Source organism: Podarcis tiliguerta, assembly GCF_965153285.1.
Source record: "Podarcis tiliguerta genome assembly, chromosome: 3".
Taxonomy (NCBI): Eukaryota; Metazoa; Chordata; class Lepidosauria; order Squamata; family Lacertidae; genus Podarcis; species Podarcis tiliguerta.
This window is the reverse complement of record NC_139536.1, coordinates 12,611,046-12,619,671: the sequence shown is the minus strand read 5'-3', so window position 1 is coordinate 12,619,671 and position 8,626 is coordinate 12,611,046. Positions and strand designations below refer to the sequence as shown.

Below are 8,626 nucleotides of genomic sequence, written 5' to 3'. Positions count from 1 at the left end.
TTCCCAAGCAGTGCCAGGCAGCCTCCGCTACTTCACCATACTGGGGAATCTAGAAATGGCTCTCACATGTCCTTCTTTTGACCAAAGTGGGTGGAATTTACAGGCACAGTAGCTCCTCCAAGTTGGATTAAGCGTGTAAAATTGCAAACAAATAGGTCCAAGGGCAATTGTGGTGGAAGCAAAAGGAATTCACTTTCCTCCATAGTTCATTGGGGGGCAGGGATGGAAGAGATGAAGTCTGTCTCTTTCTTATGCTTACGAGATGAGCAAGCAGTGTGTAGTCCTACTTGTACATTAAAAAAAACTTTGCAGCTTCACAACAGCTCTTCCTTTCCAGTGCTTCTGTCCTCCAGTAGACATTATAGGCTTGAAAAGGTCTTACACTTCTTCAATGGACTTTATAACATGGGGCTTTCCAAAACACTGTCTGTGGAGTTCTGAAAAGCTCTGAATTGTTGTTTTCCATAAAGCAGAGCATCACTGTTTGTTTGTTTGTTTGTTTGTTTGAAAAAAAGAAAACTTAAATGAAGCTTTTAACTTTCAGTACTGCAAGCATTCCACATCTGGCAGAACACTGATTGGATTGCAGGCCCAGTGCATTATGGGAAACTCCTTGCTAAGCCTGGTTCCCTCTGCTAGGCCTAAGGCATCCCAAAATAGAGGACAGTCCCTACCATATAGATTGACAAGATAGCAAGACGAGAGAACCCCTTCCTGCTGCAAAAGTTGGGAGTCTGGAGGGACGGGATTATTAAAATGTATTTGAAAGAAAGATTGAGTTTTGTGCTCCCGGCATTTGCTGCAAATACAGTCGCTTCCGATTTGCATCGTGAGGCAGCAGAACTATTTCCTTGTAATTATGTGAACGTCAAAGTGATTGGCAGGGGGAAACGGGCTGAGCTGCTTTGTGACAGCACACCTGCCTGCTTGGTCTGCTGCAGAACGAGGATCTGTCACTGGCGGTGGACACTCACTCTCAATCCTTAGTTCTCCGAGAGGCGGTTGCCATGGATACAACCCAAAGATTGCCTTTGTTCAATATGAGACTTAGTCTTGATGCCTTGGAATCAGAATTAGGATAACATTGCATTCAGGTGGGGGGAATCGTTATCATGCAATCTGTCAGCCCAAATATCAGGCCCTTGTTTTTGTTTTGTTATTAAGGACATGTTGATAAAGGACCTACCTGTGCTCCAGAACCAATGCCTTCATTCTAGACACATGGAGATGGCCGCTGGTATAAGGACATCTGTAAAAGGTGAGCCAGGAATGCAGGAACCAGAAACTAGGAATCAAAGTTCAGGAGACCCACAGGGATACACAAGATAAAGGAAGACCCAGGTAGTCAGACAAAGAACCGAAGAGGAACTTCTGTGTATCCCTTCCTGGCCACGAGGTCCCAATGTGTGGTGCCAGTCCAGGGTCTATATCACAATTCTGGCCAGGAGGGCCCAATGTGTGGTGCCAGTCCAGGGTCTATATCACAATCAAAAGGATGTTTCAAGTTGCAGGACTGGTAGTTCATCACATGGGGCAACTATTGACATTGCAACAGCAGGAGTCATTCAGTTTGTAACTTGAGGGTTAACTTATTGGTAAGTCAAGCAGAAGAGGTGTGCACTATTTTAATGTTTATTTATAAATCGTTTGGATGCCACCTTTCTGAGCACAGCCCCTCCAGAGCAGCTCACTGTTGTTTAGTCGTGTCCGACTCTTCGTGACCCCATGGACCAGAGCACGCCAGGCACTCCTGTCTTCCACTGCCTCCCGCAGTCAGACCAGAGCAGCTCACAACATCACAAAACAGTACATCTATAAAATCCAATAGCAATAGCAAGGGAACTATAGCAAGGGAGGTTGCCATCCTTTAAAAACCGAAGCCACTAAAAACATATATCCATATAAATTACCACCCGGCCAACAGAGTCATTGATGTTAAAATAGCCAATTCTGAAAAAATAACCACTGGGGATAAGTGGCCCAAAATAGACATGTTTTCAAGGCTTGCTTAAACATGTAGAATATTCTAAGTCAGGTGGAGCCAGACTCAGTGACAGCAGTGGTGGCAGGTGCCCATTGTGACTCATAGGAAGGAAGGCAAAGAGAGCAACAGTAGTTAGGGCCTGAGCCAATGACAAGCAGAATCGCCATCTGACTGGTTGTGAACAAGAAGGCAGTTGGCTGTGGAGTGGTTAAGGCAGATTGAGGTTGGTGGGACACTGCCCCACTCAACCTAATGGAACAGCCTCCACTGCTTCCAAGGACCACATGCCAGTGGTGTTGCAAAAGTGGGTGGAGCAGCAAATGTAAATTTTACCTTTGTACAGTAGGTTAATTCAATAGTGGCCACTGAGGCCACGCAGGTGGGGCACCATTGCTCTCCCAGCTTCCCCAAAGACCAGCCTTCACCCAGAAAGAGCAGGAGGGAGTGAGGTGTGGTGTCAGTGGTGGAAGCCACCAGAGTGTCAGGAGCTCGTCCTACACTCGAGTAGGACCCTGGCAGAGACACATGTCCGACTGGCATGTTCTCTCCCTCCTGGTCGATCGTTCGGGAGTCGGTCGATCAGGGTCGATCGTTCAAAATAGAATGTTGCACTATTTGATTGTTTTTAGCTGCCCTGAGCCCGGCTTCAGCTGGGGAGGGCGGGATATAAATAAATTTTATTATTATTATTATTATTATTATTATTATTATTATTATTATTCAAAAGCTTTCTTCTGCCTCAACATCACAGCGACCGATGCCACACTTAGGGATCCGCAGAGTCTTCACAGCTTGCGTAACAGACCTCAGCAACTCAGCATTTTGGCTAATCTACTTTATTTACACATAAACACACACACAGCACTGCAACATGGCTCCCTCTCTCTCTAGCATCAGACAGCAAAGAGAGAAAAAGAACAAAGGACAATAGTCCCACTTCACGGAACACAGTAACACAAACATCCTGTCTCCGTCACTTCCCACTCTGTGGAGTCAAAACATACACCGTCATGTGATAGACAACAATCCCATGACTGCAGTCATGGAGCAGGAATTCTAACACTGAGCCTCCCAGGGAAAGCACAGAGGGAGAGGATTTGGACCCTGACTCCTGGTGGTAGGAAACCAGCCACATCCCAGGGGAGGGGGATGAGCTGGGAAGTACTGAAGGCAGGGAGCTTGAGAAATAGTGAAGAGGAGGAAACAGGGCAGGGACAGGAATCAGACTTGGCAGAACCACTCTGATAGCTTCTCTGCTGACAGCTTGCAGCCCGCCCTTCCAGAAGAAGGTGTTTGTTGCACGTTGCCAGGCAGAGAGCCAAGCAGACACAGAGAGGGTCCCTTGGGGATTGCCGTAGCCAGAGGGAGGGGCCTGAGATAGAGGGTTAGGTAGTGAGGAAGGGAGGAGATAAAGGCAACAACTGCTTCACCAAGACAGGAGCAACCTTCAGAAGCCTCTGTGTGTTCTTTATTCCGCTTTCCTTAATAATCATTATACAGTGGTACCTCGGGTTACATACGCTTCAGGTTACATACGCTTCAGGTTACAGACTCTGCTAACCCAGAAATAATGCTTCAGGTTAAGAACTTTGCTTCAGGATAAGAACAGAAATCGTGCTCCAGCGGCGCAGCGGCAGCAGGAGGCCCCATTAGCTAAAGTGGTGCTTCAGATTAAGAACAGTTTCAAGTTAAGAACGGACCTCCGGAACGAATTAAGTTCTTAACCTAAGGTACCACTGTACCATGCAATCTCCTTGCTGAGCACCTGTGTACTATTCAACAGATTACGGAACGAATTCAGAACTTAACCCGAGGTACCACTGTAATAGTAATAACTAGCTGTAAGCTAGCCAAGTGTTTCACTCACTTTCTCTGATCTACAAACCACCTGCTCTCCTTGTCGGCTTCCTGACACATGGGAAGGTTGGGCCAATCCAGTGCATGCTGGTGTGGCAACCCAACAGGATGCTGGACTAAGTGGGCCATTGACTCGTCTTATGATCTTAAAAAAAAGGTAGAGGACCCCTGACAGTTAAGTCCACTCGCAAACGACTCTGGGGTTGCAACACTCATCTCGTTCTATAGGCCGAGGGAGCCGGTGTTTGTCCAAAGACAGTTTTCCAGGTCATGTGGCCAGCATGACTAAGCCACTTCTGGCAAAACCAGAGCAGCGCACAGAAACGCCGTTTACCTTCCCGCCAGAGTGGTACCTATTTATCTACTTGCACTTTGACGTGCTTTCAAACTGCTAGGTTGGCAGGAGCAGGGACTGAGCAACGGGAGCTCACCCCGTCGCGGGGATTTGAACCACCAACCTTCCAATCGGCAAGCCTTATGCTCAGTGGTTTAGACCATAGCGCCACCCACGTCCCTTATGATCTTAACCCTTGGTCTAAAGAATGGGGTTCCCACAATGCCATTGAATTCAGAATCTAAGGCCGTAATCCTTTACTCAATTGCCTGAGCAGATAGACATGTATAGGATTGCAGTGTGCATTTTCCTACTTGTGCCACCGAAACCAAGTACAGCAATCCTAATTAGATCTTGCCGTTTCCATCCCACGACGCTTGGAAAGAGACACGGTGTAAACCTTCGGCCATATCTATATCTACTTGCATCAGCATACATATTTTTTAGGGGGAAGCGACGAAGCTGCAGTTTGCTCACATTCATCCCTCGGGGGATCCAAACAGTAAAGAAGATAAAAAAGTTGATTTTCCTTAGAGCACCCTAAGAAAAGACAGCGCCAGATCGCTTCCCAGAAATTGCACATATAAAAAACAGAAGACTCTGGTTGCTGAAAACAAAGCAACAATGTCAGATTTTCACTGCCCCCTCCAACCCCCGCTTGAGTGCTTCATCTCCCCGAAGACCAACTAACTCCAATTACTTTGCCAACAGCTGCCACTGGAAAGGGGAAAAAATATGTGACAAGCTTCAAAATATTTTCCCTCCTTTGCACTTTTCAAATTTTGAGAGATGGGAGGAAACTGGAGGCCCTCTTCGTTGAATCAATGTTGTGCCAAGGAAAGTCTGAGCAGTATTGTTCAGAAATTCCTACATTCTTTTTCTCCAAAGGTTGAAGAAGGGACAGAAAGTGGTTGTGTGGATTTGTGGCTCAGTGATGATCTGGCTACAGCTTCTTTAAAAACACAGCACTTAATTGAATTTCCTGCAAGGGCCACCCAGTTATTTTTCTCAGTTGTAAGACATTTAATTAAATATTGTGCATGGGTAGCATCATCGTCACATATTATATTTAATACCCATCCTTCACCATAAGGTGTCAGGGCAGGTTATATCTAAAAAAAGATGTTGCAGTATAATAAATCAAGTGAAACAAGCACATCCCTGGGACTGCTTGCTTTTTTGTATTTTTATTCATTAAATTTATATCCCACCCTTTCATCTGAGAATCACAAGGCAGTTTACAGCATTAAAAAACAAAAATGCATAATATAATAACGAACAAAGCTACCCCTCCACACACATAGTTTAAAAGGCCGTAGATCACGTAAACAGCCAAAAACCAGGGAGAAAATGAATGCTTTTGCCTTGTGCCTAAAAATGGGTTGTTTTAGTATCATTCTCATGGTTGGGTGATAAGATGATAGATAGAATGATAGATTGATGAAAGATGATAGATAGATAGATAGATAGATAGATAGATAGATAGATAGATAGATAGAGATAGATAGATAGATAGATAGATGATAGATAGATAGATAGATAGATGATAGATAGATGATAGATAGATGATAGATGATAGATGATAGATAGATAGATAGATGATATAGATAGATGATAGATAGATAGATAGATGATAGATAGATAGATAGATAGATAGATAGATAGATAGATAGAATTATTAGGTGTACATCTTAACTACGGTAAGCAAATACAAGGAATAGTGCTCTGATCTTTTCTGCAGCTATCAGGGTCAGGATGTTAGCAGTTCTTTCCAGGTCACATAGGGATCCCCTAACCATCTGGAGCAAATTTGGAGTTGATACATAGAGAGAAGATGGGGGGGCTGTTCCATTGCTCTCATGCAATTATTTCGCACGCAGAATCATTTAATTGGATATAACACAGAAATATTTCTTTATCAAAATACTTGTATACCACAATTTCATTAAAAAGGTTATAAATACACATATATATACCATTTCATAAAATAAAATTAGCCTGTTGCATATCCTATATTTGTCCTCCAATTATTTTTCTGATTTGCAGGCTCCTACTCACACACTCACACACCATTTCAAAGAGTAAAGTCAAACTAGGCTAATATCAAATTTAGATATTCTCTTTAATAATTTCTGCTCTTGAACTATTCCAGATTTATAGTTGTAGAAGGATTTGTCCAGATTAAATGACCGGCAGATTACTTACTCAAATAGCATACATTAAGAATGAAGAGTGAATATGCCGTTGATGTTTCTGGAGGTTTTACTACTCCGTCCTGTGCATGCAGTTGAATATGAGAGGCCATGTCATTCCGTTACAGAGGTTGCTGTACTTTTACATGGTTGGAATGGGCTGTACTTTTACATGGTTGGGCCATTGGAGAAACCCAAAAAGGGAGGGCACAAATCTGTAAAGGTGATGCTCAGAAACAGAGAGCACTTATGCCAGCCTTTCTCAACCTGTGGTTCCCCAGATGTTGTTGAATTACAACTCCCATCACCCCTAGCTAGCAAGGCCAGAGCTCAGGAATGATGGGAGTTGTAGTCCAACAACATCTGGGGACCCACAGGTTGAGAACCGCTGACTATTTGGTACCAACAGTCAAAACACTGCACCATTGAAAACCTGTGATGGAGAGACCATCACAGACTGCAGCAAGCGATGAAACAATGGGAAGAGCACTATCGAGAACTGTACTCACGGGAAAACATGGTATTTGACACAGCAAAGCACAGCATCCAGACTCTGCCTGTCTTGGAAGAGCTGGATGTCTCTCACTTGATGAGCAAAAGAACACCATTGACTGTCAAGCATGTGAGAAAGCCCCAGGCAGGACAGAATCACAACAGAAGTGCGGGAAGTTAACCTCAAGTCCTCTCTCATGATGCACCTCCATGGCCTTCTCTCGCAGTGTTGGGGAATAGGAGCCATGCTACAAGATATGCACAACTCCAGCAATGTGACCCTCTGCTGGAACAAAGGTGACTGCCATGACTGTAACAACTACAGTGGTACCTCGGGTTACATACGCTTCAGGTTACAGACTCCGCTAACCCAGAAAAGTACCTCAGGTTAAGAACTTTGCTTCAGGATGAGAACAGAAATCGTGCTCTGGTGGTGCGGCAACAGCGGGAGGCCCCATTAGCTAAAGTGGTGCTTCAGGTTAAGAACAGTTTCAGGTTAAGAATGGACCTCCAGAATGAATTAAGTTCTTAACCTAAGGTACCACTGTACCATGCAATCTCCTTGCTGAGCACCTGTGTACTATTCAACAGATTACAGTCACTCACTGAAAAGGTCTACCCAGAGTCACAATGTGGCTTTTGAGTTCAGAGGTCAGCAATCAACATGGTTTTTTCACTGTGTCAGCTGCAGGAGAAATGCCGGGAGCAGAGACGTCAATAATAATAATAATAATAATAATAATAATTTATATATAGCCCACCCGTCTGGCCGGATTTCCCTAGTACATTACCTTCTTACACCTGATGATGGCCTTTGACCTCGTCAGCGAAAAAGGACTTCTCACACTGCTCAACAAGATACGATGCCCCCACCTAAACTCTGGGCAAATTATGAAAGCTGTGTTTCGGTATGCACATGGTTCTGAGAAGTGCAAATAAAGTGGATCCACATTAAAATGCAAACTGGGCTGAATTTCTCCCCCACCTCTAATTCCAGGGCATTCCAAGAAAACTAACATGCAGAAAGCAGCTGGGTGTATGCACCAGACAGCTGCATACACACCATCCTTAAATAAAAACCCTGCCCCACAAAATATCTGAAATGCCTCTTCCCCAGTTTCACAGCCTGGGAATGGCTCCACTCAACTGCATTTCAATTCAGCACCAAGGTTGCAGAGACATCTTGATTTATGCTCATAGTTTTAGCCTGCTGGAACGTAACTGTGTTTTGTTGCATTGTAAGATAACAATTTTCAATAGTCCACTTAAGTCAACAGCAACCTAACAGCCTTGGATACCATTAAATAAAACATGGAAAGCGTATTGTGTAAGATGAGGATATGCAGACATAACACTCAACAATGATTTAGCATTATGAGAGGGTGGAGCAGCAAGCCTCAGGCTCATACGCTTCCCCTTCATTCAATCCTTGCATGCAAGGGGGTAGAGATTTAAAGCTTCGCATCACATTTATCGCAAACAACCGTTTCCCATGTAGAACCACTGCAGGAAACTGTGGTTTGCCCAAGCCGTAGCTAACAAATCAGAGCATCCAGCCACAGGGATTGCACTGTTTTGATAGCCTGGTTTCTTCGCCAGTTACAATTCAAATGAAACTGCAAGCCTGAGGCTCCCTGAAATGGGCTCTCATCATGACAGAGCAAACCACAGTTTGCTCCATTAATCTTCCCTGCATCCTGGTGCTGAAAATGCAAAGTTCGGTTTAGCAGCACCAGGCAAAGACACTTGGGGGAGTTGAAGGAGGGT

The 8,626-nt window shown here is 44.4% G+C and overlaps 1 long non-coding RNA gene across 1 annotated transcript; it reads left to right on the top strand.

Moving 5' to 3' along the window:
- Positions 1-2,145: 2,145 nt before the first annotated feature.
- On the top strand, positions 2,146-5,328 carry LOC310674033. Its single transcript, XR_014509337.1, has 2 exons — positions 2,146-2,207; positions 4,623-5,328. It is a non-coding gene; the product is annotated as an uncharacterized lncRNA (long non-coding RNA).
- Positions 5,329-8,626: the final 3,298 nt, after the last annotated feature.